At 45.3% G+C, this 26,256-nt stretch overlaps 1 protein-coding gene across 1 annotated transcript in view; it reads left to right on the top strand.

The window, feature by feature from the left end:
* Positions 1-11,707: 11,707 nt before the first annotated feature.
* Positions 11,708-26,256, top strand: part of NRIP1 (nuclear receptor interacting protein 1) — a 102,351-nt gene continuing 87,802 nt past the window's right edge. The window contains exon 1 of the mRNA XM_040338804.1: positions 11,708-11,859. The gene's annotated coding sequence lies outside the window, so the exon portion shown is untranslated. The remainder of the gene's footprint in view (positions 11,860-26,256) is intronic.

Below are 26,256 nucleotides of genomic sequence, written 5' to 3'. Positions count from 1 at the left end.
TCTGCAATGCCAGCCTCCGCCGAGTTTCCGTTAACCGCTTCCAGACCTCCTCACGCATATATACGTCGACACAATGGTACTCCTGGGCAGGACGTGTATATACGTCCCCTTTAAGGAAGCGCCATTGTGCGCGCGCACGCCTCTGGCAGCGCGTGCCCGCCGCAAGCTCTGTGAACCCGACCGCGGGGATACCCGCAATCATCTCACGGAGAGATAGAGCGGGGAGATACTAATGTAAATAAGCATCTCCCCGCTATGCCTAGTGACAATGACAGTGATCACCGCTTCCTGTAATCGGAAGCGTTGATGACTGTCTTGTCACACACAGCCCATCCCCCCAGTAAGAAACACTCACTAGGGCACACTTAACCCCTACAGCGCCACCCAGTGGTTAACCCCTTCACTGCCAGTGTCATTTTCACAGTGATCAGTGCATTTTTATAGCACTGGTAGCTGTAAAAATGTCAATGGTCCCAAAATGGTGTCAAAAGTGTCCAATGTGTCCGCCAAATTTTGGCAGTCACGATAAAAATCGCTGATCGCTGCTATTACTAGTAAAAAAAATATATAAATAAAAATGCCATAAAACTACCCCCTATTTTGTAGACACTATGGCCCGGATTCACAAAGCACTTACGCCGACGTATAACAAGTTACGCCGACGTAAGTGCAAATGTGCGCCGTCGTATCTGTGCGCCAGACCCACAAACGAATATGCGCCTAAAAACAGGCTACACCCCGCCGACGTATCTTGCTTACGCCAGCGTAGAGTGGGCGCACATTTAGGCTGGGAGCATGGTGCAGCTCCCATTGATTAGCCATTCAAACATGCAAATGAAGGAAATACGGCGATTCACGAACGTGCGTGTGCCCGGCGCATGTTACGTGAAATGCGCGTAAGTTGTACTTCCGCCGTGAAGTTATTCCCCATAAAGGAGGTGCAACCCAGCAACAGACATGCTCAGGTCTGCACCAGGGAACACAAGCCGGCGTATTGTGCATTGGACGTGTGTCTGGCTGGGCGTACGTTATGTTCACGGCGTACACAGTGATCCGGCGTATCTTAGGCAGTTTTGCCGGCGTGGTTGTCAGCAGGCGCATAGGGGTGCGTCCACGTCACGGCGCATGCCCAGTTCGTGATATGTACCTGTCTGGCGCTCGGCCCATCATTTGCATGGGGTCATGCCTCATTTGCATGGGTTCACGCCCACTTCCACCTACGCCGACGTGCGCCTTCGAAACCCACTCAACGCTGGGGCAGCGTTGGGAGCACTGGCTTGCTGAATGCAATGCTTGCCTCTCTGCGCTGCGTTGACGTAGCGTACAGTGGTTACTCTACGGCGGCGTAATGTGCGCCCTCCTCTCTGTAAATCTGGGCCTATAACTTTTGCGCAAACCAATCAATAAACCCTTATTGCGATTTTTTTACCAAAAATATGTAGAAGATTACGTATCGGCCTAAACTGAGAAAAAAAATAATGTTTTTTTATATATTTTTTTGGATTTTTGTTAAAGCAAAAAGTAAAAAGTATTGCATTTTGTTCAAAATTGTTGCTATATTTTTGTTTATAACGCAAAAAATAAAAACCACAGAGGTGATCAAATACCACCAAAAGAAAGCTCTATTTGTGGGGAAAATATTAAGGCAATTTTGTTTGGGAGCCACGTCGCACGACCGCGCAATCGTCAGTTAAAGCGACGCAGTGCCAAATCGCAAAAAGTGCCTGTCATTTAGCAACAAAATGGTCCGGGGCTTAAGTGGTTAAGGAGTTGAGGTTATGGTTACGTTTAGGAGTTAAGTTAGTTATGGGTCAGTAACTTATTATTAGCCTTCTAGTCTGATAAATGTGCACTGGATCATCACATTCATTACAAAGATGGATGACAAATATGTATGGGCTAAGAAAAGACATCCACATAGATGTTATTGCTGATGAGCATTTGTATGCTGAAATTTTTGGTGCTGATACTCAAATGCTCAAAATAACCGCACTAATTATAAAGTATAACTAAAGGCAAAACTTTCTTTTCGTTTCGGGCAGAGAACACCTGGCAGTTTTTATTGCTGTCTGTGCCCCTGTTAGGGAGTTTCCCCCTCTCTATCCTGTTTACGATTATCATTGAAAGTAAAAGTAAAAGAAAATCTCACATTTTGGGTTGTGCCCAGAAAAGCAATAGAGTTGAAATCTTCCAATGGGAACCAAAGGGGTCCCCAAGGAATTCCCTTAATTTGCAAGGGTTTTCTCTCACTTCCTGTTTGGCTATGGAACAGGATGTGAACGCAAATCTCTGCAATGGGACACAGTCACAGATGTCAAAAAAATTTATCAGACAGTAGTTATAACCTTCCCTATCTAAAATGAAAAAAACGTTTTGCCTATAGTTCTTTAACCACTTGAGATCCGCGCTATGGTCGAAAGACGTCCACAGCGCGGCTCTCAAGTGCCGGGTGGACGTCCCTGGATGTCCTGCTGTTGTTGTTCCCTGTGCGCGCCGCTGGGGGCGCGCAGTGGGGAAACAACGTGCCCGGCGCATCGCTCGGCAGCCGATGCGAGTGCCTGGCGGCCGCGATGTCCGCCAGGCACTCGCGATCGTCAGTAACATAGCAGGGACGTGGAGCTCTGTGTGTAAACACACAGCTCCACGTGCTGTCAGAGGAGAGGAGACCGATCTGTGTCCCTTTACATAGGGACAAAGCATCAGTCACCTCCCCCAGTCACCCCCCTTCCCCCACACAGTAAGAACACAATGAGGGAATACATTTAACCCCTTCCTCACCCCCTAGTGTTAACCCCTTCCCTGCCAGTCACATTTATACAGTAATAAGTGCATTTTTATAGCACTGATCGCTGTATAAATGTGAATGGTCCCAAAATTGTGTCAAAAGTGTCCGATACGTCCGCCGCAATATCGCTGCCCTGACAAAAAAAAAAAACGTAAATCGTAGTAAAAAAAAACAAAAAAAAACATAAATCTATCCCCCATTTTGTAGGCACTATAACTTTTGCGCAAACCAGTCGCTTATTGCGATTTTTTTTACAAAAATACGTAGAAAAATACGTATCGGCCTTAACTGAGAAAAAAAATAGTTTTTTTTTTTAAAAATTGGGATATTTATTATAGCAACAAGTAAAAAATATATATATATATTTTTAAATTGTCGCTCTTTTTTTGTTTATAGCGCAAAAAATAAAAACCGCAGAGGTGATCAAATACCACCAAAATAAAGCTCTATTTGTGGGGGAAAAAAGGACGCCAATTTTGTTTGGGAGCCACGTCGCACGACCGCGCAAATGACAGTTAAAGCGACGCAGTGCCGGAAGCTGAAATTTCGCCTGGGCACGAAGGGGGTTTATGTGCCCAGTAAGCAAGTGGTTAAAGCAGAAGTCCACCCGATTTTTTTTTTAAAAAGCCAGCAGCTACAAATACTGGAGCTGCTAACTTTTAATAAATGGACACTTACCTATCCAGCGCGCCCGCAATGTCAGCAGAGGAGGCTGAGCAATCGCTCGGTCCTCGGCTGCTTCCGCTGCCATCCTCGGTGAAGGAGTCAGGAATTCACTGTCCGATTCCCTACTGCGCATGCGCAAGGATCACGGCGCACCGACACTGGTCCCCGCTCTCTCCTAGGAACAGTGTTTACCAGAAGACAGCGGGGGGGGGGGGGTGACATGACGAGGCTGGACTCCCGTGGGAGTCAGAACCCGGAAGTGGTGCAAATACCTTAGTGCTGCAAATGTCTTAGACAGGTATATGCTAGGGTGATTACCTGTCCTGGATTGCCCGGGACAGTCCCGTATTTTGCAGGTCTGTCCCGGGCACCTTCATTCCAGGACAATACAGTGTCCTGGAATAAAACTGACACAGCCACCCCCCCCCCCCCGGGCCAATCTGATGCCCCAAAAAATGGCCGCCACATCACCGCTTTACTCACTGACAGCACTTGCCCTGGCTGGGAATGTCTGGAGAAGCACAATCCCGCCCCATGCTTGTGATTGGAGAAATCATAAATCCCGCCTCTTGTGTCCAATCACTGTGCTGTGATTCGTTACAGCACAAGCTGATTTTTGAGAACGGGGTGTCCCTGAATGGTAGTTTATGCCCCCCCTCCCCCCTGAAAGGTGCCAAATGCGACACCGGAGGTTGGGAGGGATCCAAAAAGCGGAGGTTCACTTTTTGTGTGAACCTCCGCTTTAAGAAGATCAAGGTTCAAATAGTTGTAACCCTAACCCTAATTATTTTTTTTGTTAGAGCACTGTGCATCAGAAAGTATTTTTATACCTAATAAATAAATTACATTTTTTTTTTTTTACAATTACATGTTAAAGCTTAGAGCGGAGGTTCACCCTAAAAAACAACTATGTACCATCCCAACCAGCATACTAGCGTCAGCTACAGTATGCCTTTTTTTTTTTTTTTTGCGCTGTACTTACCGTTTAATCCTTCAGTTTCATTTCAGGGGAAATAGGCGTTCCTATGAAGAGGGGAACATGATTGACGTCCGGCTATGGCGCGTCACGCGTTCCGAAAATAGCCGGAGTAGGACTCGGCTCTTCACGGCTCTATACGGCGCTTGCGCACAGACTAGGAGCTGACTGCGCAGGCGCCGTATTTTATCCGACTCCTATTTTGGCTATTTTCGGAACGCGTGACGCGCCATAGCCGGACGTCAATCATGTTCCCCTCTTCATAGGAACGCCTATTTCCCCGCCGGAATCTGAAACGAAACTGGACGATTAAAGAAAACTATTTTTTTAGGGTGAGCCCCCGCTTTAAAGCTGTAGTAAGCTATTCTATTTAAAAAAAAAAAAACAGAAAAGCAAAGAAAAATAACCTTCCCCCTGCAAGTTAATGTGTTTATAAAGCCTTTGTTTTTTTGTTGTTTTGGGATTTGTTTGCCTATGTTTGAGTATATATGTTGTTATTATTTGTGTCTAAATGCTTGTTATGATATATAAGACGATAAATGCAAGAAAGAAAGAGAGAGAGAAAGAAAAAGAAAGAAAAAAAAAAGAGTAAAAATATGTCTTGGATTGACCATATGTAAGATGTTAGAAATAAGGAAATTATGTATTAGTTGTATAATGAAACACAGTTATAAAGTAATCAATGATAATGTATCTTGGTCTGTAACGTTGAAATATGTATAATAAAGAAATATTAATAAAAAAAAGCCTTAGGCTGGCCATAGACGGTCCGAATCTTAGGCGGTTCAGCAGGAACAAGTTGATCAATCAGTAAACTTGGGTACAACCAGCCTGTCGAATTCAGTTGCGATTATCGCTAACAGCTACTATAGACGCAAGCAAATCACTGTCTTCTCCCAGCGGGAATGGCCTCCCCCACCCGTGCCAGCCACCATGCCAGGAGGAGGCAATTGCTTGGTAAGAGGGTTCCCCTGTGACTGTGAGCATTGTCTGTGTTGTTGGGGGAATTAAGTGGTTGCAGGAAAGAAATTTGCACCATCTATGGCCTGCCTTAAGGTTTTTCACCTTAATGCATTCTATGCATTAAAGTGAAAAACCCTCTACACTGCAAAATCCCCCTGAGCCCTCCCCCTATACTTACCTGAGCCCAATCTGATCCAGTGAGGTGCGCGAGAGCAGCAGCTCTCTCCCTCCTCCCTGGACAGATTGATAGCAGTTGGAGCCATTGGCTCCCTCTGCAGTCAATTAAATGCTGTGCCGAGCGAGCGGAGAGCGGGGCCAAGTCAATAGACACAGACAGGGTGGCTCGGGAGCGAGAAGGCATGGGTGCCCCCCTTGAAAGTGGCTTTCCATGGGGGTACTTGCCGAAGAGGAGGAGCCTAGAGTGCCGGGGGGGGCTCCAGGAGAAGAGGATTGGACCTGCACAGAGCAGGTAAGTATAACATGTTTGTTACTTTGATTATGCGCCGTAGACAACTGTGCACAGGCGCACTGAGCACGCCGTTACTAACGGCGATCATGCCATTAGTGGCGGCACCCGCGCACATGCACTGGAGTGACGTAATCGTGGCTCTGGCCATTCACAGCGCTGAAGCCGTGATATGCGAAAGTGAATTGTGGAGAGATGGCGCCGACAGAGGAGGTGACCGAGCACCGCTGCGGGGGCTTCAATTTCAGATAAGTATTTCATAATGAGCTAGTATGCTATGCATACTAGCTCAATATGCCTTTGCCTTGCAGGGTGTTTTAAAAAAAAAGAGGGTTTACTTCCTCTTTGGGGCATAATGTGCTAGTATGCATGACAAACCAGCTCATTATGAAAGACTTACCTTAAAACGAAGCCCTCCAGTGACACGCTGTAACTGCTGACAGTGCTTCCATCTTCTCTCGGTCTTCCTTCCAGGTTCACGGCCTCCGACTGTTCGAAAGACTAAGCTGCTAAACGGTGCACATTTAGGATATGTTTATTCTATGTATAGGTAAGATTTATTGTAAGCTTACATACAGGTACAAGTGTCCTAGCAGGGTTTACCACTTTAAAGCTTACAGTGCCTTGAAAAAGTATTCATACCCCTTGAAATTTTCCAAATGTTGTCATGTTTCAACCAAAAACGTAAATGTATTTTATTTGGATTTTATGTGATAGACCAACACAAAGTGGCACATAATTGTGAAGTGGAAGGAAAATGATAAATGTTTTTCACATTTTTTTTTTACAAATAAATATCTGAAAAGTGTGCTGTTCAATTGTATTCATCCCCCTTTCCTCTGATAACTCTAACAAAAATCTAGTGGAAACAATTGCCTTCAGAAGTCACCTAATTAGTAAATAGAGTCCACCTGTGTGTGATTTAATATCAGTATAAAAACAGCTGTTCTGTGAAGCCCTCAGAGGTTTGTTAGAGAACCTTAGTAAACAAACAGCATCATGAAGGCCAAGGAACACACCAGACAGGACAGGGATAAAGTTGTGGAGAAGTTTAAAGCAGGGTTAGGTTATAAAAAATATCCCAAGCTTTGAACATCTCACAGAGAACTGTTTAATACATCATCTGAAAATGGAAAGAGTATGGCACAACTGCAATCCTACCAAGACATGGCCGTCCACCTAAACTGACAGGCCGGGCAAGGAGATCATTAATCAGAGAAGCAGCCAAGAGGCCCATGGTAACTCTGGAGGAGCTGCAGAGATCCACAGCTCAGGTGGGAGAATCTGTCCACAGGACAACTATTATTTGTTCACTCCACAAATCTGGCCTTTATGGAAGAGTGGCAAGAAGAAAGTCTTTGTTAAAAGAAAGTCCTAAGAAGTCCCGTTTGCAGTTTGTGAGAAGCCATGTGGGGGACACAGGAAACATGCGGAAAAAGGTGCTCTGGTCAGATGAGGCCAAAATTTAACTTTCTGTCCAAAAAGCAAAATGCTGTTTGGTGGAAAACTAACACTGCACATCACCCTGAACATACTATCCCTACCGTGAAACATGGTGGTGGCAGCATCATGTTGTGGGGAGGCTTTTCTTCAGCAGGGACAGGGAAGCTGGTCAGAGATGATGGGAAGATGGATGAGCCAAATACAGGGCAATCTTAGAAGAAAACCTGTTATGCCGCGTACACACGATCTGAATTTCCGACAAGAAAAGTTTGATGTGAGCTTTTGGTTGGAAGTTCTGACCGTGTGTAGGCCCCATCGGACATTTTCTGTGGGAATTTCTGACAGCAAAGATTTGAGAGTTAGTTCTCAAATTTTCCGATGGGAAAAGTTCTTGTCGGAAATTCCGATCGTCTGAATATGCAATTCCCACGCACACAAATCCTACACATGCTCGGAATCATTGAACTGTGTTTTTCTCGGCTCGTCGTAGTGTAGTACGTCATCGCGTTCTTGACGTTCGGAATTTCCGACAACATTTGTGTGACCGTGTGTATGCAACACAAGTTTGAGCCAACATTCTGTCGGAGAAAAATTCATTGTTCTCTTGTTGGAAATTCCGATCGTGTGTACGCGGCATAAGAGTCTGCAAAAGACTTGAGACTGGGGCGGCGGATCACCTTCCAGCAGGACAACGACCCTCAACATACAGTCAGAGCTACAACGGAATGGTTTAGATCAAAGCATATTCATGTGCTAGAATGGCCCAGTCAAAGTCCCGACCTAAATCCAATTGAGAATCTGTTCCAAGGCTTGAAAATTGCTGTTTGCCGACGCTCTCCATCTAATCTGACAGAACTTGAGCTATTTTGCAAAGAAGAATGGGAAAAAATGTCACTTTCTAGAAGTGCAAAGCTGGAAGAGACATCCCCAAAAAGACTTGCAGCTGTAATTGCAGTGAAAGGAGGTTCTACAAAGTATTGACTCGGGGAGCTGAATACAAATGCGCGGGCAACCCGATGCCCGAAAAGGTGGCCATAGATAGATTCATGCAATGCAGGATCATCCAGGGCTTCTACTAAGCGCAATATTAGCTAGATTCAGGTAGGCAGGCGTATCGTTGCAGCGGCGTAGTGTATCGTGTTTACACTACGCCGCCGTAAGTTAGCGAGGCAAGTACATGATTCACAAAGTACTTGCCTGCTAAGTTACAGCGGCGTATCGTAAATCGGGCGGGCGTAATGGCGCCTAATTCAAATTTAGCTGAGGGGGCGTGTTTTATGGTAATGGAGGGTGACCTTACGTGATTGACGTATTTTACGAATGGCGCATGCGCCGTCCGTGTACATATCCCAGTGTGCATTGCGGCAAAGTACGCCGCACGTCCTATTGGTTTTGACGTGGACGTAAATTACGTAAATCCCTATCCACGGACGACTTACGCAAAAGACGTAAAATTTTCGAATTTCGACGCGGGAACGACGGCCATACTTAACATTACTATTCCAGCTATTTGATGGAATAACTTTAGGCCTGATACTGCGTTACGTAAACGGCGCATCTGTACTGCGTCGGCCGGGCGTACGTTCGTGAATAGGCGTATCTAGTGATTTACATATTCTACGCCGACCGCAATGGAAGCGCCACCTAGCAGTCAGCCTAAAAATTACACTTTAGGATACGACGGTGTAAGACACTTACGCCGCTCGTATCTGAGCCTAATTTAAGCGTATCTGATTTCCAGAATACGCTTAAATTAGCGCCGACGCAAATTCAGACTTAGGCCGGCGTATCTACTGATACGCCGGCCTAAGTCTTTCTGAATCCACCTAAACCCAAGTGCAAATTAAAAAAAGAGACATTAAGCAGATATTGTATCTTAAATATATGTAACTTCTTATAATGGAACTTATTTGTCTATTGTAAATTTAAGCTCTGTTTTTTTTTTCTTTATATTTGAAAACCTAAAAAAACACAAGATTGAAACAAAAACAAAAAAAAGAGACAACATCCTATCCTTCTACCAGTCAGGCATACATAGAATAACTCAAGAAATAACTCAAGAAAGGAGGAATTGTGTTTGTACAAATGTACTTCTAGAAAATGAACAAACAGTAATTCTCATTAAAGAAATCTATTTTTATTTTATATAGTCTCCTCTAGCCTTTTATATGGCAGATATCCTACTCAGCTTCTAACCAGAATAATAATAGGAGTAAAATAATAATAATAATAGTAATAATAATAATAATACCCTCTGATCCCTCTTGTATTGAATTGTATTGTAACTGTACTGTCTGCCTTCATTTTGTAAAGCATTGTGCAACCTGTTGGTGCTATAAAAAGCTTGAATAATAATAATAATAATAATTCTTAGTATTGTTAATATTATGATTGTTGTTATAGAGTATATTGCAGCCCCTAGCCCATTAGATGGCATTTATACTACTTGAGTTCTAACTAGAACAGCAGTAAAATAATAATATTATTTTTATTTTTTTTAGTAGTAGCAGTGGCGGCTGGTGGGTTCTTCTTTTGCGGGGCGGCAAACAAACAACACCCCCCCAGTGGCATGGCACTGACAGCACCCCCCCCCCCCTGCGCAGGGGTCCGGCACCTACCCGCTCGTGTGGTGGGTCCGGTGTCCGCTCCTCCAGCTTCCTCTGCCGCGTGTCTCCTCTTCCGCCAAAGCGATAGGCATCCAATAGGATCGCCTGGCGCTTTGGCCAATTGGGAAAAAGGTTTCACGATCTGCCTCCTGATTGGCGGGGAGGAACTTTAATGTGAAAATAGCAAAAAAATGTATTCGCTATCGCCACACAACTGGGTGGGCGATTTTTTTTAAGCACCTGATTAGAACCAGAGGCTCTAATAGGCTTCAAAAAAGGTTTGCCTCGGAGCGCACAGCATTGCGCTCCGAGGCAAACCTTTTTTGAAGCCTATTAGAGCCTCTGGTTCTAATCAGGTGCTTAAAAAAATCACCCACCCCGCATTAGAATCCATAGTCCGGCGCCCTGATATGTAGAACAGGGGGCTAAACGCATTGATAGGAGAAGAGCAGGGATGGATTGGCCATTGGGACTACAGGGAGGTTCCCTAGGTGCCGATGGCTCAGTGGGCCGGCTTCGGTGACAGTGGACCGCCGCCCCCCTCCACTCCTCTGTCTCTCCCTTGCTGCAGTGCTTACCTCCTCTCCCTCCCTGCAGCGCTCACCTGGGGGGAACAAAGAAGTAGGGGGAGGACCAGAGGAGCAAGGGGGATGACAGAGGAGCATGGGGGGAGGGGACAGACAGCTGACTCAACAGCTATGGCCTGGGAGTTTCTCCCTTCTGCCTAATCTTGTCCCATAAGGGGGGCACCAAACTGATTCTTTGCCACGGATGAAAAAAAGTCTAGCTTCCCCACTGGTACTGCCTATAAGAGTACCAGTACCAGCCATTCTACTCTAATAAAGTAGAACAGCTAGTGGCTAGTGAAGGGGGAGAGGGGGTGCGGGTGGGGGGGGGGAGGTGCGGGAGTTGTCCGGCCGCCATGGGAGAGACCTGTCAAAGTGGGCCAGTCTGGATGAAGTCCAGGGCCAAATTTCTGTCCCAGTCCAGCCCTGGAGAAGAGGGTGCCCGTACTCCCTCGATGGACGGGCCACCACTGAGTAGTAGTAGTATTATTGTTGTTGTTATTGTTATTCAGTATATAGCCTCCCCAAGACAAATAGATGGCATTTATTTTACTTGGTTTCTAACAAGAATAGCAGTAAATAAATAATTATTCCTTTATATATATATATATATATATATATATATATATATATATATATATATATATATATATATATATATATATATACAGTATACACAGTAGTCCTTTCCATTGCATTAGTTTTCCACTTGGTTTCCAACTATAAGGAGCAGGGGTACAAAAATAATAATAATAATAATAATAATAATAATAATAATTCTGCTGCCTTCCCCAACCCATTTCTTGGCTTTTGTTCTACCTGAATTCCAACTAGAGAATTAGGAATAAACTAATAATAATATTAATAATAATAATAATAATAATAATAATATTACGCCTCCCTCAGTCCATTCGGTTGCATTTATTAAACTTGGTTTGTAAGTAAAATAATAATAAGTAAACAATTGTTCTCATGTTATTATTATGAATGATATTATAGAGTAACTAGTCTCCCCAGTCCCCCCTGTAATTAGAGGGAGCAGTGTGTCCCCCCGGTGTGATGGCGCCCCCGGTAGCAGTGGCGGAGTACAGAGGCTCAGTGACAGCAGTGTGTGTGTGGGTGGAGGGAGGGAGGGAAGGAAGGGTTAAGCTGTGCGGATGGATGGCGGGCGGGCGGAGAGGAGTCCGGAGGGAGGGGGGAGAGCAGTGTGCAGTGCCGGGTGAGGTGGTGGAGGAGGATTAGTGGTGCGGGGAGGGAGGCTCTGACACTCACACATTACTGCAGAGAGGAGGAAGGAGGACGGGGCCGGAGGAGATCGCTGGATTTGGAGGGACAATGTGGAGTCTTTGTGTTCGGGGCGGAGAGGACGGAGGAGCGGAGCTCTGGGGGTGAGTGCGGACCGGGGGGACGGAGGGGACAGGCGGCATTGTGTCGGGAAATGCTGCTGGTTACATTGTATCTCCGGATGAGCCTTGTGTCTGACTCGGCCAGGCTGGGGGGAGGTGGAGGGAGGCTGGAGAGGGGGGGATCGGGCATTACTATGATCAATACACCCCGCCTGCTCTGCCCTCTGCACCATCCGGGACCCCCACCCATCAACACCCTGCCCGAAGTTTTCTGGGGGCAGGGAGACAGGGCGAGGGTGGCAGGGTGCTGAAAGCAAGGGTGGAAGGGTGCTTGGATGGCAGTGTGCTTGGATCAGGGATAGCAGAGTACTGAGAGCAGGTGTTGGGGTGCCAGGATGCTGGGTTTAGGGGTGTCAGGAGCTGGGGTGACATGGTGCTGAAATGCCAGGGTACTGGGGTGTCAGGGTGCTGAGAGCAGGGGTGTCAGGGTGCTGAGAGCAGGGGTGTCAGGGTGCTGAGAGCAGGGGTGGCAGGGTGCTGAGAGCAGGGGTGGCAGGGTTCTGGGGGCAAGGTGCTGGGATGTCAGGGTGCTGAGACCAGGGGTGAAAGGGTTCTGGGAGCATGGGTGGCAGGGTTCTGGGGGCAAGGTGCTGGGATGTCAGGGTGCTGAGAGCAGGGGTGACAGGGTGCTAGGATGTCAGGGTGCTGAGAGCAGGGGTGACAGGGTGCTAGGAGCATGGGTGGCAGGGTGCTGGGATGTCAGGGTGCTGGAAGCAGGGGTGACAGGGTGCTGAGCGCAGGGGTACCAGGGTGCTGAGATGCTAGGAGCAGGGGTGCCAGGGTACTGGGGGTAGGGGGGCAGGGAGCTGGGATGCAGGGTGCTGGGAGCAGGGATGTTGGGATTCCAGGGTGTTGGGGGCAGGTTACTGGGATCAGGGTGTCGGGGTGCTGGGAGGAATGGTGTAGGGTGCTTGGAGCAGGTTGGGGGCAGGGGTGGCAGGTTACAGGGAGCAGGGTGGCAGGTAACTGGGTTTAGGGTGTCGGGGTGCTGGAAGGAAGGGTGTAAGGTGCTTGGAGCAGGTTGTTGGGGTGCTGGGTTGTCGGTTTGTTGGGGGCAGGGGTGGCAGGTTACTGGGTGCAGGGTGTCGGGGTGCTGGAAGGAAGGGTGTAGGGTGTTTGGAGCAGGGTGCTGGATTGTCGGTTTGTTGGGGGCAGGGGTGTTGGGGGCAGGGGTGGCAGGTTACTGGGTGCAGGGTGTCGGGGTGCTGGAAGGTAGGGTGTTTGGAGCAGGGTGTTGGGGTGCCGGATTGTCGGTTTGTTGGGGGGCAGGGGTGGCAGGTTACTGGGTGCAGGGGTGCTGGAAGGAAGGGTGTAGGGTGTTTGGAGCAGGGTGCTGGATTGTCGGTTTGTTGGGGGCAGGGGTGGCAGGTTACTGGGTGCAGGGTGTCGGGGTGCTGGAAGGAAGGGTGTAGGGTGCTTGGAGCAGGGTGTTGGGGTGCTGGTTTGTTGGGGGCAGGGGTGGCAGGTTACTGGGTGCAGGGTGGCAGGTTATTGGGTGCTGGTTTGTTGGGGGCAGGGTGTTGGGGTGCTGGTTTGTTGGGTGCAGGGGTGGCAGGTTACTGGGTGCAGGGTGTCGGGGTGCTGGAAGGAAGGGTGTAGGATGCTTGGAGCAGGGTGCTGGATTGTCGGTTTGTTGGGGGCAGGGGTGGCAGGTTACTGGGTGCAGGGTGTAGGGTGCTTGGAGCAGGGTGTTGGGTGTTTGGGGCAGAGTAGGGTGCTGGGATCAGGAATGACAGACACTTTCCAGCCTGGGTGCCCCCTTGTGTGAGCAGGATGTCTGGCTTTGTGATCAGACCTCTGGCTCATGGAAATGAGGTAATGCTGTACCTTGGGAATCTGGCACAGTGACATTTCAGGGGAGGACTGCCACCCGGGGTCCCAACCCCCACCCCCCCAGGATGGAGAGCAGGTCACAGAAGTCCAGACTAGTTACTTACAGGAAAAGGGGCAGTAATCATTAACCTGCCTGGGGGTGGGGGCGGGATGTTACACACACATCTTGGTTGTCACACTGCAAGATTTGACTCATCAGGGTGGGGGGGTGTGAAATGAAGGTTTGCTGTATGTAGCATGCACAGGATGTTTACTTGTAGCAGTATTACTACACAACACTAATATTACTACACAACACTAATATTACTACATGACACTAATATGGGATATGGACAGGCGTGCAGATCTGCATGTTACATACTACTACAGAGACGACTATTTGAGCAAAAGTGACCTGTTTTGCTGGGAGTAGAATGTCCGTGTTTGTGAGACTTGTGTGGTGGCTTCTCTGGTGGCTCTGATCTCTTCAGCAGGCTGATGATTTTCTTATTACTATTATTTTAATAATAATATGTCTGACAATATTGTTGTGACATCTGCGTTATGATGCATAGGGTGCTGTGATGAAGTGCTAGCTCTTTGGGCTGAGAGATTATACTATTTGCCGAGAGCAAAGCCCTCCATTCATTTGTTGTGTGCCTGACGGGACGTGTTTGAGACTTGAGTTTATTTTTTTATTTTTTATTTTTTTTATTGTTTTTAGTTGAGGCAACTAGACATTAGAAGACAATAAAGTAGACCTGTATAGGCTAATCTTTGCCTTTTGAAAATGCGGTTTACCTGGCTGTTGCAATGCCATTGACCTGGAGCAAGTGTTAAAATGGCACTTAAGACCCTGATTTGAAACAAAATTAAGTATGTATTCCTAACTCAAAAAGAGTATCTTCTGTTGATCTCGGCCGCCTCCAATTTTTTTTTTTTTTTATAGCTGCTGTGATCTGACTTCCTGTTAGAGCGTGGCTACGATCGCTTCCACTGTATAAATAGCCACCCTCTCTTACTCACTCCCGAGATGGACTGGAGACTGTGGACGTAGGGGGAGATTTACTAAAACTGGAGAGTGTAAAATCTGGTGCAGTTGTGCATGGTAGCCAATCAGCTTCTAACTTAAAGCGGGGGTTCACCAAAAAAAAAAAAAAATTTTAACATTACAGTCAGCCGAGTTTTCAGAATGACAATCGGCTGTTTTTTTTTAATTTTATCCCCGTACATACCTTATTTCACCGCCGCTTCCGGATATGTCTTCTGCGGGACTGGGCGTTCCTAATTGATTGACAGGCTTCCGACCGTCGCATACAGCGCGTCACAAGTTGCCGAAAGAAGCTGAACGTCGGTGCGCAGGCGCCGTATAGAGCCGACTTGCAGTCCGGCTTCTTTCGGCAACTCGTGACGCGCAGTATGTGCCGGTCGGAAGCCTGTCAATCAGATGGGAACGCCCAGTCCCGCAGAAGACATTCCCGGAAGCGGCGGTGAAAATACGGTATGTACGGGGATAAAATAAATAAAAAAAAACAGCCGGTTGTCATTCTGATAACTCGGCTGAATGTAATGCTAAAACATTTTTTTGGGTGAACCCCCGCTTTAAGCTTGTTCAATTAAGCTTTGACAATAAAACCTGGGAGCTGATTGGTTTCTATGCAGGGCCGCAGCAGGTTTCTTACACTCCAGTTTTAGTAAATCTCCCCTATAGAGAAGTGCAAATGACTGCAACTGGCATGCACTACTCTTTGTGAAGGGGGAAAAGGAGATGTTCAGGAGCTCAAAGAAGACATTCCAAGGAGGCATAAAAACACAGAAATTATTTAATGAAAATAGATTTCAGGGGCATTAGGTAGCTTATTATTATTATTTAGGCTTTATATAGTGCCCACAGTTTTGGCATTGCTTTAAAACTTGAGTGTAGACAGTACAAATCTATACACTTTAATACAGGGGGAATCGGAGGCAGTGCCGGGACAAGGTCATCAAGCGCCCAGGGCAAAGGTGCCAAACTGCGCCCCCTTTCCCTTAGGGTTAGGGTGCCCCCCCCCATCCCTGCAATAAACAATTGCGACAGGGGCAGCTTTCCCTCCTGCCCACCCCTTGTACCGGCCCTGATCAAAGGGCCCTGCTCCTTAGAGCTTACAATCTAAGAGGGAGGGTCAAGATATACAAGAGGTAGTTCAGATATACTGTATCTATGTTTTGCCGAAATCTACCTGTACGACTTTTTTGTTTGGGCTCATGGAGCCGATCCATTTTATGTCATATGCAAATCTTTTCAATAAAAATTCTTTATGGAAAAAAAAAAAGATATACAAGAGGTAATAACTGTGTGTGTGTGTGTGGGGGGGGGGGGGGAACTGATGGAGACAATAAATGTACAGTTGTCATGTGGTGGCCAGAAAGACATGCGTTTTCCAGGATTGTCTTAAAGCAGCCAAAGTAGGAGATAGTTGGACAGATTGGGGTAGAGCATTCCAGAGGATGGGAGAGGCTCTGGAGAAGTCCTGGAGGTGAGCATGGGATGGGGTGACAGGAGAGTTAGAGAACAGGAGATCTTGGGAGGATCGAAGAGAACAGTGTGCATATACTGTGGTATAGTTTAGTGTCACTTTAAGACTTTAGTGATCTCACTAGCTGCACGCAGGTCCAGGGGTCATTGATGTCACAACTTGGGGGGCGGGAGCCGCAGCCAGGAAGCTTGCATACTCAGAAGGAGAGGTCAGCGGTGTTGTTCTTATTTCTCTTCCTTTAAAGCATAGGGGGCCATGCGTTGCGTGTGTTGCAACACGTATTGTACGGTTATTACATGGAAGTATTTAAAGGTATTTCATGCTTAGCTGGAGGGTGAAAATGTCAGACAAGCCCTTCTAGGATGTGATCAATTTACTGATTCATCACACTGACAACCTATATGCACAGGGAGCGTCTAGGACGGCACGTGGTCACTTTTTCTGAATGAACTCCTATTGGGGCAACTGACAAATCTGCAGAACGTTATGATTATGGGGCATAAGACCCATATGTCATCTCTGCTGGTATAAAAATGAAGGGTGAAAAGACTTCTCGTAAAATCAAGTTTTACCAGCGCAGTCAGGATAATCTGATAGGATTACTTGTTGGTTGCTATTGGTTGCTGCACATTGGGACTTGCCATTGATCTTGTTAAGTAGTGTCAATGGAGACCAAAAAATACGTAACGGGCCATGGTCTGTTCTGTTAAAAAAAATGACATCTGTTGGAAAGACATACCGATTTTTCAGTAGGGTGACGGAGGTTATATTGTACAGCAAAAAAAGAAAAAAAATATACAAAAAAAAAAAAAAAAGCTCATGATTAGAGTATGTAGCAGAGCCGGGAAAATGATTGTTCCAGTGACTCACGCTGACTGGCCAATAACTGGCAGGACTCCCAAGTTATGGTTGTAATCATCTCGCAAGTGTGGTTTACTTTAACCACAGCTGGCTTCCCCTGCATTGTTCTGACTTTATATCGCAATTTAAGATGTCACATTTCATGGAACGCAAATGTAAAGAGGCAGATTGGTGCTTATTGACTGACAGAAAATTGCAGTCTTTGTTGTAAAAAAAAAAAAAAAAAAAAATGATGGTTCGCATTTGCAGATTATTTTTTTAGTTAGTTATTTTTTAATAATCAGTTTTTACAAGTATTTGTTGCCGTATGTGTGCTTTGCTATTTTTATGTTGATGACATTCATTTCTAAATAATGTATAAATAAAAAAACAACAAATATAAGATATTTGCTACATTGTATCAGGAAATACAATTTAAAAAGAAGAAAAATTATTATTATTTTTTTGGACTTGTGCAAGTCGGATGGTTTACTCCCTTTTATAATAAGGGTTTATGTAATTAGATTGTGCAAAGAGCAGCAATGGAATGTCAACTGTAATAATCCATATTACCCAGCCTCATTTCTCCTTTTATCAGTTTACAGCTTTAACAATGAAAGATGACAGCTGATTGGTTGCTGTGGGTCGCAGCCTTTTCCCATATTAAATAAGCTGGTTTGTGGTGTCAGAAGCCTTTTGATGTTTTGTTTTTCGAGTGCCTATTCTGAGCAATTGGAAAGCAGAGAGTGTCTGTGCGCATTCCTATTTAATAATCCCTGTTTATTTAATTGCATTTATGAATAAAATAGGTTTTATGCATTTGTTGGTGTAGAGGCTGTGGCTTATGCGTTTCTGGCTTTAGTGCGTCGGTTGGTGCTCACAAGTTATTCATCCAATTCCATTACATTGTTCTATGTGATTTGTATTTATTATTTTTTTTTGATAATTTTTGCACCATTAATGGATTTTAGAGGGAATATTTACAGATCAACCAATTATTTTCATTGCGTACTAGTATAAGGTCACATATAATACGGTTACACCCAGGGGCGGACTGACAACTCATGGGGCCCCCGGGCAATAGAAGATTATGGGGCCCCTGGGCTTACAGATGGCCACCACCCCAGGAGGCAGTGCAGAGGCGGGGCAGCTAAAATCTTGGGATTTCCACATCAAAAGCATGTCGGTTTCAGGCATATGAGGGACAGATGTAAAAAAAAACATAGATTTTTACATACTGTCCCTGGTTTTACTGAGCCTGGCAACCCTGATGGGGGCCCCCTAGTGGCATGGGGCCCTCGGGCAAAATGCAAATTTTAGTACTCTAGATGACCAATTTGTAGTTGTAGATACATAGGCTGTGCCGGAGTCTAACCAAATCATTCAGTGGTGGGAAATATGTTCATCTTCAGAATGGTAAGCATGAGAATGACTGACTGCCTTAAAGGGCTGGACTGGCCAGTTTTTTTTTATTTAGAGGTGGAGTCTTATGGGCTGATTCAGCTCCTGTCTTCTTCTATATCTTGGAACCCTCAATAGTGAGTTCCTTACCTTTTTTATTCCTAATGCAGCTTATTTTTGCCTGGGGACTTTGTGCATCCTAACCTACTTTGAGTGTTCGAATGTTGCATGCTCCCAAAAAACAAATAAATAGGAAATAAATCTATAGAGATAGTTGGAACCATTGATGATGGTCCCAGTCAGTGTGCAAACCCAGGAGGTGAGCACAAAGATCTCACCAGTAGGGTCCCTGGAAGGAGATGAGGAACAGTCAGATGCTTTAACTTTCCAGTATCTACAAAAGTTTTATATATATATATATATATATATATATATATATATATATATATATATATATATATATATATATATATATAGTGTATACATTTATGTGTTTTGTGTGTATTTTTTATATATATAATATATATATTATAACTTTTTTTTTTTGAGTGGATGCGTCTTTTAATGTCCCATACCATACCAGGCGATGGTACTTATTATTTTACATCCTCTTTACTATGTTACATTATACGCTGTGTATACTGTGTACGGTATTGTATCATTTTACTGAAAGGGTTGCCTGTTAAAAAAATGTGTCGTTTGCAGTTTTCATGATACAGTAGAATGTACAGTGTAGCAAATGGATCCTTGTCATTTTTTTTAATGGCATATATTAGAAAAGTCAATGTCCAAAGCAGGCTGACATGCTGGGATCATTAGTGCCTCAGTGGGTTATCAGATAATTAATGCGGTGTTGCGCCCTGCAGATTTTCTTGCTTTCTGGCTCACTATAGATTTATGTATTGATGGGCCCCAATGAAGGTGTCCTGGTTTGGAAAATGATTTTTAGCTGCACCTTGCTTCTGATCGAGGTCATCTCCCTTCGACATGGCCTTGGGGTACCTGGAAGCTCTCTATCCTCAATTATATGTTGCTTTCTAAATTGTGGATCTTAATTTTTTTTTTTTTATAATTTTTTATTTAAAATACTATTCAATTAATTTTAAAATTCAAAGAAAACTCCCCCATCCATCCAAGTTCCCATGATTTATTTAGTTGAGAAATTGCTTTGAAAAACACCCCCCTAGCATTTCTAGCCATGGCCATCTTGAGTAAAGGCAAATGATTCATGTAGCATTCACTTCCTCTAATTCAGGGGTGTCAAACTCAATTTCATAGAGGGCCGCATGAGCATTATGATTGCCCTCAAAAGGGCCAATTGTATCTGTAAGATTAGATGTCCAGCACATCCTCTCCCCTTACATTAGATGTCAAGAGCCACCCCACCATCAGAAGTTGAGTCTCCCACTCTCGCTTACATCACAGTTAGGGGTGCAACGGATCAAAAAACTCACGGATCGGATCGATCCTCGCATCAGGAGTCACGGATCGGATCATTTTCGGATCAGCAAAAAAAAAAAAGACAAATCTTGTTACACCCACCAGAGTTTTAGATTTCACAGTTCTTCTCAACACAAAACGGAGCTTATATGCTTAAATACAGTGTTTGGAAATCCGATGGACTGTTTATTGCTAATGTGACAGAACACCTCTAATTTTCACATTTAAACAGTCCGTCAGATTTACAAATACTGTATTTAAGCGTATAAGCTCTGTTTTGTGTTGAAATAACTGCATCTCGCAATACTTATATGTGCAGCCAAGTGGAAGTCGCAGCCCCATGTACGAAAGTGGTGTCACCAGTTCCCTACTGTGACCTGAACTATCCCAATCATCAGATCCCTTTAGTGTCATTGATCGGCCTGCTGAGTGTCTAGTGAAAATCCCCCCTACGTGCTCAGTCCATACAGATCCCCCCCGATCGCCTCCTCTCTCTTCTCTGGCAAGCAGCAGGACGCCCGGTGCAGCAGCGGCTCCCCGTGTGGATTCCTCAAGGTGCAGCATGGAGCTCATCGCTGGGCTGTTAGGAGTCAATGACATATTGAGCTCAAGTGCCCACAAACTTCCGAGGAGCAGCCTGCATCCATGGACCTCAATGGCCGCCGCTTCAATAGCTAGGCCGAAGCCGCGGCCTTTCCTATGGACCGGGAGGCCCGTGGATCGCCGTGTGTCCCGACCCGAAGGTGCTGATCCGTACGGATCAGTTGCACCCCTAGTGACAATACTTGATGTGTTCCCACTGTCATATGGCATTCTTGTGCCACAGTGCCTACACACCGTCACGGTTTTATCCACTAACCTCTTTCCTTCATCATTATATTTGACAGGGAAGACAAAATGCTCCCATACAGGGGATTTAAATGACGCGGGGCATTCAAGCTCCTCCGTTCGCCATGACCACGCTGTGTGTGGACTGAACATGCGCAAATTTTTTTTTTTTTTTTTTTTTTTTTTAAATCCTCGGATCACGTGTGTGCGGTTCGGATCAATCTTTTTCGGTTCGGATCACGGATCAATGACGATCCGTTGCACCCCTAATCACAGTGCACCCCCTTTGCTTATGCTGCTGCTGGGAATAAGCTAGATGCATTGCTTGAAAGCAGAATGTAAGGGAATGGAGGAGGACCAGAGCAGCTGCAGGAGAGGTGCGAGGGCCACATGAAATAGCCTGGATTTGTGTGTGTGCGCACGCGCGTCAAGCCGCGCGGAGTGCAGTGGTCGGGGGGGGGGGGGGGGGGGGGTGTGTGTGTCGAGCCACGCAGAGGTCGGGGGCTCAAGCCGCGCGGAGTGCAGGGGCCGAGGGTGAGTTGTGCAGGGGTTGGGGGCGAGCCGTGCGGATTGCTGGGGTCAGGAATTGGTACAAACCCCCCTTGCTGTGATAATTGGCTTAGCGGACCCCAGGTTCCCTAAGCTGATGGTACGGCAGGTCCGGGATCTACCTGCTCCCCCTGTTTTAGGTCCATTTTCCTTACTAAAGAAGTCTGTGTATTAATTTTAGGATCTGTCTTCGTGTTTTTAAACTTTGCTGTTGGCTAGGACTTCAGGCATATTCATGAGATATATATATATATATATATATATATATATATATATATATATATATATATATATATATATATATATATATATATATAATATATATATATATATATATATATATATATATATATATATATATATAATCTCCAGCTCTCTGCAACCTTCTTAAGTAGTATTTTGCCCTCGTGAAGAACCTGATCCCATCACTGAATCGTCATCAAGTATTAGTCAATGTTTGTCAACTTCAAAATAGCAGCCAACAAAGTGACGGGCCGCCTGATTTGTGTTTATTGCTCGGCAAGTCATGTTAATGTTGTCCGGCGTTTTGTCCTGTTCCTCTGTCTCAGGAGTCTCTTGCAAGTCACGATTTTTATCATAAAGAATGGAAATACATATGAGTGTTGTTGTCAGCGATCCAGTTCACAATGGGAGGGTTTTGTGAAAGGAGATTACAAGTGATGGGCTAATGTTTATTTTAAAGTCGCGGTGCATTAACTCCCTAATGCTGTTTTGCATGCCCTAGTTTAAACTGTTGCTGCTCCGTTTGGGGTGGAAGCACTTTGATGACGGAGGTTACAGAGGTCGTTTTTGAAGTTGACACGGTGGTCTGACAATCAAAACATTTTTTCAAGCATTCTTACTACAACTTTTTTTTTTTTAGCAAACGGATTAATTCGATTCATGATCGTGTGAAAAGTGCCAATTTGCCTGAAACAAAACATCTGATTTTTGATTTTGTAAAAATCACAAATCATCACTGCCGTCTTATGCCCCGTACGCAAGATCCGAAAATCGGACGACTTTTTTCGCTGACTAGTCACAAGTAGAAATTGGATTGGTTGCTAAAGTCACAAATTCTATTACTACGGAAAACAACATCCGAAGTGATGTCATGTGTTGTAATGTATTTGTATTGTATTTTCGGACAACTGTACTGATTAAAGCGGAGGTTCACCCATAGATTACACATTTTCCCCTTAGATGAATGCTCGTTTTGTCTAGGGGAATCGGCTAGTTGTTTTAAAATATGAGCAGTACTTAAGGTTTACGAGATGCATCCTCTCCGTCGCTTCCGGGTATGGGCTGCGGGACTGGGCGTTCCTAGTTTGATTGACAGTCTTCCGAGAGGCTTCCGACGGTCGCATCCATCGCGTCACGATTTTCCGAAAGAAGCCGAACGTTGGTGCGCAGGCGCAGTATAGAGCCGCACCGACGTTCGGCTTCTTTCGGCTACTAGTGACGCGATGGATGCGACCGTCGGAAGCCTCTTGGAAGACTGTCAATCAAGAAGGAACGCCCGCTCCCGAAGACCCATACCCCGGAAGCGGCGGAGAAGATGCATCTCGAAAACGGGTAAGTACGGATCATATTTTAAAACAACTAGCCGATTCCCCTAGACAAAACGAGCAGGAATCTAAGGGGAAAAGGTCTAAAAATAAATAAATGGGTGAACTCCCGCTTTAAGCAAAAAAATCGTACGATCTGGCATCGTACCAGTACATTTTCATGCTTGTCCGATAAAATATAGGATGAACTGTCATGATCGGCTCTCAAAAGCTCTGTACGTAACGATCCGATTATCGTACGATCGCGTCGAAAACTGTATTTTTCAGATCATGTGTACGGGGCACAAGGCTTCATGTACACGGGACGTTTTTACAACCTCTCCTGAACGATTTAACTTGACAGATAGTAACCCACATTTAAAACGTTTGTTTTGCCGCATTTACATGCCGCGTCTTGAAATGCCTGTTAACTCCGCTTCTGAACGCATTTTTTTGCGTTCCAAAAAATGCTTCTAAACTCAACTGCCTAGAAATTACTATAAACGACCCTGTGTACATGCACTGATAAGATAATATAGAGGAGAGGCAGCTGAAAGGGGCAGCTGAAAAAAATGGCCAACTGCTCCTAAACGTCCGTTTTATCAGCAGCAGTGTACATGAGGCCTTAATTGACTTCAAACACTTTGAGAATGACGGTAGTTTTAGTGCAAGAAGTGCGAAGGATGCCTATTATGGAAAATGCAATTTTAACATTTTTGGTCCTTATAAGAAAACAATCTTCTAGTACATTTATGTCCTTTTTGAATATTTAGCAGCTTACTTTTACCATTTTTACTAATTTGTGAAAGTTTGCAAATTCTTTGCCGGTTCGATAGTCAATGAAAGACCACTACAAAAAGCATGTGAACAAAGAGCTGAAGGCACAATTTAATGCAGTTTTGTTTTCATTAGAGTGGTTGTAAACCCTCACCTATACCCAGTGAGGTGAATAGCCTCAGGTGATACACAGACCTGAAACAAATCCTCCTACATAAGTTGTACCTTTTTTTTTTTTTTTTTTTTGTATCTGCAGTCATCTCTTCTCTACTGCCCTTCAAAATCCAACATTTATACAGCTTGTCTGAGCTTTCAGAAAGCAGGGGGCGGGAAGCTGAAGTCACACTCAGTGAAAGATGCTGTTTTTATTTTTTTTTTATTTTTTTTCCTTACACATGATTTGCTTTGCAAAGTAACATTTGCTGTATTACATTGGTCATCAATGGCAAAATGTCCATTAACATTGGCAATGAGTAGGTGAAAGAAAGCCCCATACAGTGAAGAATCCTTTTATTGGTGATTAGTAGAAATTTTTTCCTATAGATGGTCAGGGTAAAATTGCCCCTTTTGCGTTGGTGGTCAGTAAAGTCCCTGTTTGCGTTGGTGGCCAGTAAAGTTCCCCCCCTTTGCGTTGGTGGCCAGTAAAGTTCCCCCCCTTTGCGTTGGTGGCCAGTAAAGTTCCCCCCCTTTGCGTTGGTGGCCAGTAAAGTTCCCCCCCTTTGCGTTGGTGGCCAGTAAAGTTCCCCCCCCTTTGCGTTGGTGGCCAGTAAAGTTCCCCCCCTTTGCGTTGGTGGCCAGTAAAGTTCCCCCCCTTTGCGTTGGTGGCCAGTAAAGTTCCCCCCCCTTTGCGTTGGTGGCCGGTAAAGTTCCCCCCCTTTGCGTTGGTGGTCAGTAAAGTTCCCCCCCCCTTTGCGTTGGTGGCCGGTGGAAAATGTAAAGGGAAAAAAAGCCCCATCTTGGTGTTAGTCATGCGACAGAGTACCAGAAGGGGAGGAATTGATTTTATTACATGAAAAGGATATGCTTATGGACTGCTTCTTATCAATTCAAGATAGCATGCGGGCTGAAGATTACAGTAATGGTATGTTAATTTGACACTGTAGGTCCATGTTAAAGTGGCTTTCAAATAAGAGCTTTCCAGCATGCCAGTAATTTGCTCTCGAGTGATTCTGCAGATTGTCTTTATCAGGGTGTGTTTATATTGGCCGTCTACTGTTCTTGCAATGATGCTTCAGATATCAACTTGCTGTTGACAACCAGCTACTGATCCGTTTACAACAAGAAAAATCAGTGCTATTTACTTACAAACATTTTAGTATAGTGGAACATTTTGGTTGTTTGATCTGATGTTCAGAAAAACATTGTTTTTAATTATTGGTTCTTTTTATGTTACTGATTAGCGGTCTGCATGCTCCTTGATTACGAAGTGCTTGCACTAACTGAGATCCGGCCATTCAATTTCTGCTCAGCTCTGGTGGAATGGTAAAGGCTCAGGATGAATTATGTTGTCTAGAGGTTATACGTTTTCATTTATATGTCAATTTGAACTACACTGTTTCCTTTTGTGCTCGTGATAAAAGAATAGCTCACCTTTTAGAAATAAAAATGGAAATTAATTGTGCAGTTCACAACAGCACCAGTGAGTGAATAGGTTCCTGAGGCCTGAGCTCCATCATAGAAGAAAAAGCTACTCTGGTGGCCTTGTATTCGCTTTTTTCATTAATCACTGTAAAAATTCATTGTCAGGGTTGTGACAGGTGCGATCCTTGCCAAATGGTGTACCTTTTTTTTTTTTTTCACGTTGAAAGTGGAAAGCCCCTTTAGGTATGAGAAGAATAATGACACTCAGACTACTTAAAGAGAACCTTTCCTTCAGCTGTGCTAGTAAAGTGACCCTTTCATTTTACCCTTGTCCAGCAAAGAAGCCCTTCCTTTACCCGTGCCGGGCAGAGAGAGAGACCCTTTCCTTTACCCGTGCCGGGCAGAGAGAGAGACCCTTTCCTTTACCCATGCCGGGCAGAGAGAGAGACCCTTTGCTTTACCTGTGCCGGGCAGAGAGTGAGACCCTTTGCTTTACCTGTGCCGGGCAGAGAGTGAGACCCTTTGCTTTACCTGTGCCGGGCAGAGAGTGAGACCCTTTGCTTTACCCGTGCCTGGCAGAGAGAGAGACCCTTTGCTTTACCCTTGCCGGGCAGAGAGAGAGAGAGACCCTTTGCTTTACCCGTGCCGGGCAGAGAGAGAGAGACCCTTTGCTTTACCCGTGCCGGGCAGAGAGAGAGAGACCCTTTGCTTTACCCGTGCCGGGCAGAGAGAGAGACCCTTTGCTTTACCCGTGCCGGGCAGAGAGAGAGGCCCTTTGCTTTACCCGTGCTGGGCAGAGAGAGAGAGAGACCCTTTGCTTTACCCGTGCCGGGCAGAGAGAGAGAGACCCTTTCCTTTACCCGTGCCAGGAAAAATTTAAATGGTCACGTAACTCTGCTTCTTTTCTCTCCATAAGAAGCATAGGCTTGCCCTTTCTTGCTCTCACTCTGCTTTGGCTTTTAGAAGAAAAGTCATGTTCTTCTGGTTATGGGTAAACTTTCGGCTCTTTCACTCACATGTGACATTGATGGATGCCTCTTGGTTGGACCAGCTGTTCAATATGAGGCCAGGGAGAAGTCTACAGCCCT

The sequence above is a fragment of the Rana temporaria genome, chromosome 2, assembly GCF_905171775.1.
Source record: "Rana temporaria chromosome 2, aRanTem1.1, whole genome shotgun sequence".
Classification (NCBI taxonomy): domain Eukaryota; kingdom Metazoa; phylum Chordata; class Amphibia; order Anura; family Ranidae; genus Rana; species Rana temporaria.
This window is presented reverse-complemented; position numbering and strand designations above follow the sequence as displayed.